This window comes from Amblyomma americanum, chromosome 7, assembly GCF_052857255.1.
Source record: "Amblyomma americanum isolate KBUSLIRL-KWMA chromosome 7, ASM5285725v1, whole genome shotgun sequence".
Classification (NCBI taxonomy): domain Eukaryota; kingdom Metazoa; phylum Arthropoda; class Arachnida; order Ixodida; family Ixodidae; genus Amblyomma; species Amblyomma americanum.
Genome location: NC_135503.1, coordinates 51,181,317 through 51,189,189, shown reverse-complemented (window position 1 = coordinate 51,189,189; position 7,873 = coordinate 51,181,317). Strand labels below are relative to the sequence as shown.

At 49.2% G+C, this 7,873-nt stretch overlaps 1 long non-coding RNA gene across 1 annotated transcript; it reads left to right on the top strand.

Annotated features, from left to right (window-relative positions):
• Window positions 1–2,035: 2,035 nt before the first annotated feature.
• LOC144097106 (uncharacterized) lies at window positions 2,036–6,942 on the top strand. Its single transcript, XR_013306907.1, has 2 exons — window positions 2,036–2,458; window positions 6,681–6,942. It is a non-coding gene; the product is annotated as an uncharacterized LOC144097106 (long non-coding RNA).
• The last annotated feature ends 931 nt before the right edge of the window (window positions 6,943–7,873 follow it).

Below are 7,873 nucleotides of genomic sequence, written 5' to 3'. Positions count from 1 at the left end.
AGAAGAAACACCCCAGCAGAGACAAGAGCGTTCGAAGAAAAGACAGGAGAAATCTCTCACCAAGGCTGGCCCTGCTTCGCAATCACCAGGCTTAACCAAGCTAAGCCACGGCCGTTCCTTTTGTTTTTCCTTTAAACAGGGCAAAGTTCGACAACAGATAAAAAATCAGTTTTTAGCAAGCCGGTATTTAAAAACAATGACAAAATTGTATATTTTTTTACGATATCTTTAACTTCTAAAGAAAATACTTTACCGTACCAAAATACAAGGTCCGAATCAGATAGAAAGTAATAATCCTTATAAATGTCATTTAAAATTTATGTAGTGTTTTGTTTGGTTTGTGAAAGGAAATGGTGCTGCGATTGTCTCAAATCTCGGTGGACACCCAAACCGCACCTTATTGAAAGAGAGGAATGAATGAATGAATGAGCTGGTTATTTAGAAAGGGAGGCTCAAGGCCGTTTGTTGGGGAATTGCTTTGTTAAAGAAGCCGGTAAGCCATTTACGGATGATGTTTGGCATGGGCGATGATCTTATTAATGGAAATCTGCGCATGCCGTGTGCGAGCAGCTAAGGTATTAAGGTAACCCGGTGTTGTAACGGCCGTAAGTCGTGCACGGCTCCTCTGTTTGGCACGCTCTAGTCTGCACGCTAGGACAGCCAAGTTGTTGGACATATCAGGAGGGTCGAAGGTGGGAGTGAAAGAAGTATAGAAAGAGGCGCCGTAGTGGCGGACTCCGGAAATAATTTCGACAACCTGGGAATATTTCACAGACACTGACACCCACACAGCACACGGGCGCCTTATCGTTTCGCCGCCAGAAGTGGTACGAGGACTTTCAGGGATCTATGAATGTTAAGCAGAGAATGGCCAATATTGCATATATGGGCATTAACATATTAATGCGATCGCGTAATACCCTTAAGGTGGAGCTCAGGTGTCTCCTCCAATTTTGTAGCGGGAGCTACACTAGGCTACCAGTCGAGCATTTCGCATTACACGCGAGAGGCGTTATCATGGTTCATGGGAGAGACCAGTTGTGCGTACGCGCCGTTACCATGGGAACCGGGGAGGAGGAGGAGTGGGTGCGCCGCGCGCTTCGTCGCCGCTCTTTCTTCCGGAGTCCCTCCTTTATCCCTTCCCTTATGGCGCAGTTCAGATGTCCGCCGATATGCGAGACAGATACTGCGCCATTTCCTTTCCCCAAAAATCAATTTAACCTTACGTCCACGGTCCGCGGAGTCGGTCACCACGGCAGGTGTCGCATGGACCACACCTAACGTTCCGCCGAACGCATCAAAGTGCACCGGCATGATAAAGGAAGGACTGAGAGAAGAATAGAAGAAAGAAGGAAGAGGTCGTCCACACGGCACAATTTAAGGCGGAAGCCTTACTTGCCTCATGAGTATGCTGGAAGTGTCTTTCCTCAGAGAGTGTCCGCCTCACCTATTAAATGACGTCGTCAAAATTAAAACAAATTAAATTAGAAATAAAACAGAATAAAAAGCAAGAACATTAAAAATGAAGGAAAATAGAAATAGAGAACAAAACTATATCAATAAAAAATAATAACTAAATATAGAAAATAAAAATTCACTGTAAACCAAAATAAGAGAAAATAAATATAACAACAGAAAAAGTTTTAAATAGTACAACGCGTACTGCCGTCGAAGGAAAAAAACCCGCGTTCTAGAACGGTCCATGCCTTCGCAATACTACACCTAAGCAGAATTAAGTGCCTTCCGAAATTTTTTCTTTTTTCCCACCAATCTTCCTTCCTTCCCTTATTCGGCGCGGTTCGAGTGTCCAACCAGATTTGAGAAATTACTGCGTCATATCCTTTAATAAAAACAAAAAAAGAAAACAAAATTTTGTCACCAACAACAAGAAAAGAAAAAGAAGAAAAGGACGTCGGTATAGCTAAAGCGCACGTGCAGCGCGCTGCATTCCGAACGCGGCGGGTGGTGGATCAGAAGCCTCAGCACCGGCGGCGGAGACAGCGGTGCCCGTACCTAGAGTCCAGGGACTCTCTCTCTACCCGCACCGAATTCGGACAGACCGATCGAAAGCAGGACCAGCTGAGACTTTCGAGGGAGCGCTTCTTCCGGGCTCGTACTCAGGTGCGCACAGAAGACGCGGCGCCATGCTGAGGCGCGCAGGGGAGACGGTCGACGTCGCCGTGGCTGACGACGGGGCGAGCACATCGAACAGCAGCAGCACAGCGAGCTCCTCGGACCCTGAGCCGGGCCCAGACGGCAGCAGCCGGCGGCGGGCGCTTTGTACGACCGCAGCGGCGCCCTGGTCTACAGCGGCTGAACCTGCGCGAGGTGATGCAACTCGACGAGATGCGCCGAGATGCACAGAACGCGGCCCACCCAGGAGACGCCCATGCTGCTGCTTGTGCGTGCTGCATCATCCCGGGACAAGGAGCCGCAACAGCTGGTTCAAGCCGCACTTGTAAGTCGTGAGCCTTCCAGGGATCATATTATTTCAGTTGAACATACCATCATCATCCCACGGCTCGGCCTGTGGGACGCGCCTCGGTTCCTCCATTAGAATGGACGCCAGGAACGGCCATCTTGCCGTTTCGGCCTAACCTTCTTCCACAAACGTCCTGCCGTCTCGGCATGGCCTTCCTTCACAAAGTACGTAGTACCCCTTCACAGGTATAGCCGATGCACTCCTGTGTCAGAGAGGTTGCTTGAGTTGACCACAATGTGCGTGCCAGCAATGTGCGGTAGCCCTTTCGAATCCACCAAAAGAGATGGCGGAGCGCAGTTCGAACATAAATGGGTCGTCGAACACTGTTTTCAGAAATTCGCTGTATACATTCGATGTCGAAGGCGACTGCTGCATGAATATCCAACGGCAAATATTTAAGTTGCGAAAGCACTTCTGGGCGCACTCCCCGAGTTTCAGCGTTGTGTGTCTGTGTGTGAAGCCTCTTGATTAGCAAGTGTAACTGGCTCACTTCACTGGGTCAGTGGACACCTCAGTCGCGTTTGAAGGTATACATGCTGGTGTTCAACAGCAAAAAAAAAAAAAACTCAGTGGTGTAGATCGGCGCGGCTCAACGCATGCCCGGCTCCGTGTTCATTTCCTGCGTTTGCTGCTCGTGTCGAGAACGCGTTGCAACGTGCTTGTCTCAGTATTTCGAGGAGGAACGCTCAAGCCCCAAGCGCCGGAACATTCAAAGTAGAATCATGACTTGCAAAAAACTGCTTAGCAATGCTAAACCGCCCGCCATTTTTTTTTTCAGCAACTGGCGGTATGCATTCGGAGTTAACCCGCCGCGGTGGCTCAGAGGTACCGTGCTCAGAGATTAGTGCGCTCGCATACTGGACCGGAGTACCAGGGTTCGACCCCGACTGCGGCGGCCGCGTTTCGATGAAGGCGAAACGCTATATGACCCCCGCGTGCTGTCCGATGTCACGCACGTTAAAGATCCCCAGGTGGTCGAAATTATTCTGGAAACCTCCACTACGGCACCTCTTTGTTCTCTTTGTCCCTCCTCTATCCCTTCACTGGCGCGGTTCGAGTGTCATGTGAGACAATTGCTGCGCCATTTCCTTTACTCAAAAAAATGTTGAAGGCGACTGCTTCCTGAATAACCGGCAGCAAATTTTTTTCGAATGCGCTTTGTAGAAACAGTTAACAGAGCTAATCGAAACATCGCACTGCTCCTTCTCTCACGATTCCTATAGCATGCACGGAAGGCAGTAAAAACTTCTCCAATGCCCCGCCTCACCCCGCACCCACATACACAATTAAACGTCATCGGTGAAGTAATCATGTCCTTTGTTTTTCGCCTTTTTTATTTATCTCGCTCGAAAGCTACTCGCAGTGATGGTGGCTGCGACTGGCGACGTTGTGTCGCTTGCTTCATCCGCTCGTTATTTTATAATCTGCTTCGCTGTAGTTGCTGCGTGACTTTTACATTTGACACCAGAATGTATCTGATGCAGACGGGCAATTTGAGGCTACTTGGGATGGTTGGTGGCTTTGTTCATTGACTAACGAGAGTCAAAGCTGCGCAATGAACAAGGACCACAGTAAGAAAGACTACACTCGCGCTGACGTTTTTGGCCTTTTGGTTGTAGATTGTTGTCTGTACCAGCACATAGCCGCCCTCCTTGTCTAACAAGGTCACGTTTACATAAGCGTCCCGGAGACAGACAAACACTCTTTCAGTACTAACATTCGGTCTGCGAACTCTCGTATGTGGCAGGGTGACGGAATGCGTAAAAAACTATTGTCGCAAAGGGATTCTCCCGGTGAAGGCTGGGCCCTCTTTCCATTGCCACGGTGGCCTTTGCTGCCTTGCGAGCTCTGTGGATCAGCTTGAGCTGTAATTCAGGCTTCGAACAGGGCAGCGCAGCCTCCCACTGCTCTGGTGTTGGTGTGTTGTGTAATGGCAGTGCCTCTGTTTATTGACAGGCTCATGTAAAGCGCTAAAGCGTTCACTGCGAAGCGGGCATTTGTTCTCATATGTTGTCGGATATATTTTGTAGAATACATACACAGATTGGGGTATGTATTAGTCTGCAGTTGTATCCAGGCAACCGACTGCTTTCTACTAAGGAAGCTTTGTGGGGAGTATCTTCCGAGTTTGTGTCATAACAAAAAGCGTCATAATCTGCCGCAGCGGCCACACCTGATTGGTCGAAACGCCGGAAGCGGATGTCGGTTCGGTTGAGACTATGAGCGGCGGCAGGATGTCACTTCGTTGCGGTTGCCGCAGCGCATGGTAAGCTATGTGTTTGACGTCACTGGTCCGGTTTCTTCGACTCTCTTTCGCTGCATCCGGACCACCACATCCGCCTCCGGCGTTTCGTTATATCAGGTGTGGCCACTGCGGCAGATTATGACGCTTTTTTATTATGACACAAACTCGGAATACGGACCCAGTTCCCTGTCCTTGTGCGCCTTCCGGTTGGCGTATACTCGGGCGTTGGCGTCGGCACATTGTTCCCTTAAAGTGAGTCTCATGGCCTGGTTTCCTTCCACGTGATGAACCATCTCGTAATGGTGGTTATTCTCGCCTTGAGTATGCGGATGGCCACAGTGGATATGCGTCCGCTGCGGCACCTTCTGCACACTTCTTGGTGAGTCCATATTATTTATGTAGTGTTTCGACAGCCCCCAAAATGCACCTGTTTCACCCTAGTGCTTCTGCTCTGGAGGCTGTCGTGCGAACAATTGTCGAGAGGTCCATCACATCTATGCTGAGATGCACGCGGAACTTAAGGCCGAGCTTCCGAACATCTTGAACGCTGTTCGGGACTACAGGTGTCTCCCCCAGGAAAGTCACTGGAATGCCTGGAGGGGGCTTCTTTTTTAAGTGCGAAAGAACTTCTAGCCGCACTCTCCGGGTTTCTGCCGTGTGTGTCAGTGTGAAGCTCCTGAGTATAACTAGCTAACTGGATCAGTGGACACCTCAATCGCGCTCTGAATCGGCGGTGGCATCCACCTGCAAATTCAGGCATGGAGGAATGCACCTTTTTTCCTTTTCTCAAAACAAGCGGAAGGTTCAGACCGTTGATTTCGGAAGGTTCATACTCGGTTGATTTTGTGCAAACGAAAGGCCCATAACTGTCTCCCTGGGTAAGTGGACACCTCAATCGCGCTCCGAGGTGCGTGGCGGTGGTGTTCACCTACACAAAACCGTGTTGCACAATATTTAGTGCTTAGCAATGCTAATCCGCCGGCCATCTTTTTTTTTCTTCGGAGGGTTCACGAAGGTGCCTCGACAGAATTCCGCCACTTGAAAAGCAGGCCGAAACGCTTAGCGAAACACGCATTAGTGCCGCCTTCACTCTAAACGCGAGTACACCTTATGAGACTAAAGAAAGAGTAAGCCGCCCTGAAGCGTACTCCCTTTACAAAGGGAATGCGCTAGAGGACAGCTTACTCTTTTTTTACTCCTTTCTGTTTAGAGCGTAGGGAGGGCCGCACGTGCGCAAGCCAAGAGGAGGTTGTGCTTTAGGAGATGAACTCGTATACAGGCTTCAGCTCTAAGGATGCTCAAAGCTTCAGTCCAGAGGTGTGTGAAGACGCGTGAAGGAGTCAGCTCGTGTGCTGTCCTCCTTTCTGTCGGCCCTGTTTGTTGCGCTCCCTTGTCTCTTGTTAACGAAGGTATCTGACGAATAGCAGCTTCGAAACGCATACAGGTCGAAAAAGGGAGCGAGTTTTATGAGCATGACTGTGCGTTATATGATGCGTGTGAAGGTCTGATTTTAAAGCTCTGATTACTTATACGAATGCGCCTTGAGAACCTCCCCTGCCACTCAACAGACAAATGCATAACGGCCGATGCTGTCTCCCTCATCCGGCCCCATAAGGCTGGCGCAGCAGCTGCAATGTGGCACCGATTTTTTTTTTTTCAAGTGTTAAATGGACTCCTCTGGCGAAACTCCTGTGCGTGGTTTTGATACTTACCAAAACCGACCGAGTTTTTAAGTATGACTGATACAATCACTGCTCATCCCTACATGTTTATAGTGAGATATTCATACACTAAAAAAAATCACATCATCGTAACTGGCGCCAACCTGCGACTATACCGTGTTCCATAGCATTTGTGTAGCCTTTTTTTTTTCTTAAAGCATGCATTAATATATATTATGGTCTTTGCTCATGTGTGGAAGCGAACAAACTTTCTCCTTTTTTATATGCGCAGGAACACGCCTCAGGCCTTCGCCAGGCCAGCTGCCAGCAGTGTCTTTGGATAAAGGCTCTTTTTGCCTCCTGACTATCCTCTGTGCCACGCTCGCCAGTTTAATCATGCCTGTTTAAGCGTGGTGCACTGGATTCAAGTGCAGCACCGGGACCGAGTCAGTCCTCGATGGACCCGCGTGTACCAGGCGAGCCTGCCGTCATTTTTTCTGGCTGTGACAGAAGGACACGCCAGAAATACACGGCAACGATTGAATCGTCTATAAACCAATATTAAATCCTATGTACGAAATGCTGTGCCGATTTGTGTGAGATGGCTGGAAAACACAACCACCAACCATGTTTGTTATCAACATTGTCGAAGACGCAGTGTTCGACCATACTCAGAGTGCCATCGAATGGGTAGCCTGGAAACTCAGTGACCACATTACCGTCGCGTCGACAGCGAGCGCTAAAAAAAGCGTAGCCGCCTTGGTTGCATGAGGCATAAAACTCTGAGAAAGCAGCCTTGCTAGCCTCGAGTGGTTTATGGCTAAACGCTACTTGGCATGGCTTAAGACGTCTCGCAAGTACCTGCTGGGTATTTTGCTTGGCATATCCGGAAACTACCACCTGCGGTTACAGATTAGATCGGTAAAGTTATTGCCTAGTAAGCGGAACTGAATCTTTATGCGTGGTTTTAATGACAAATAAAGTAAACGGGCAAAAGTTGTGTTTTTGACGTCGGTCATAATGTTCCTAGATTTACTCCTAGCCTACTTAAAAAGCATTGATCCTGGTGTTTGAGCGGTGTGTGTGTGTGCGGGGGGGGGGGGGGGGGTGAGAAAGAGAAACTAATGTCCAAAAACAACTCAAGGACGCACTGCAATTCGGGAAATGAATAGGCTGGTCATCGCAGTGCTTGGTCACGCAATGGCAAATCCCGAACAAAAGACTTTGCCGATGTCATTCCGAAACTTTACTGACTCCGACTCCAGGCATCTCTGCCGACTGCTGGGTACTAGTACTCAACCATTATTTCATCTGGGCATGGAGATTATCCACCGAAACCTTGGTACAATTAGAGAACACCGACTTGTTAGGGGCTCTCGTCTACCTCCTGGGACTGAACACGAAGATGCGGGAGGCTGTGACGCTTAGCCTGGGTCTTCACATGGTAACCCGGCTAGGATGGATGGCTGACCGACCAGTCTCCAA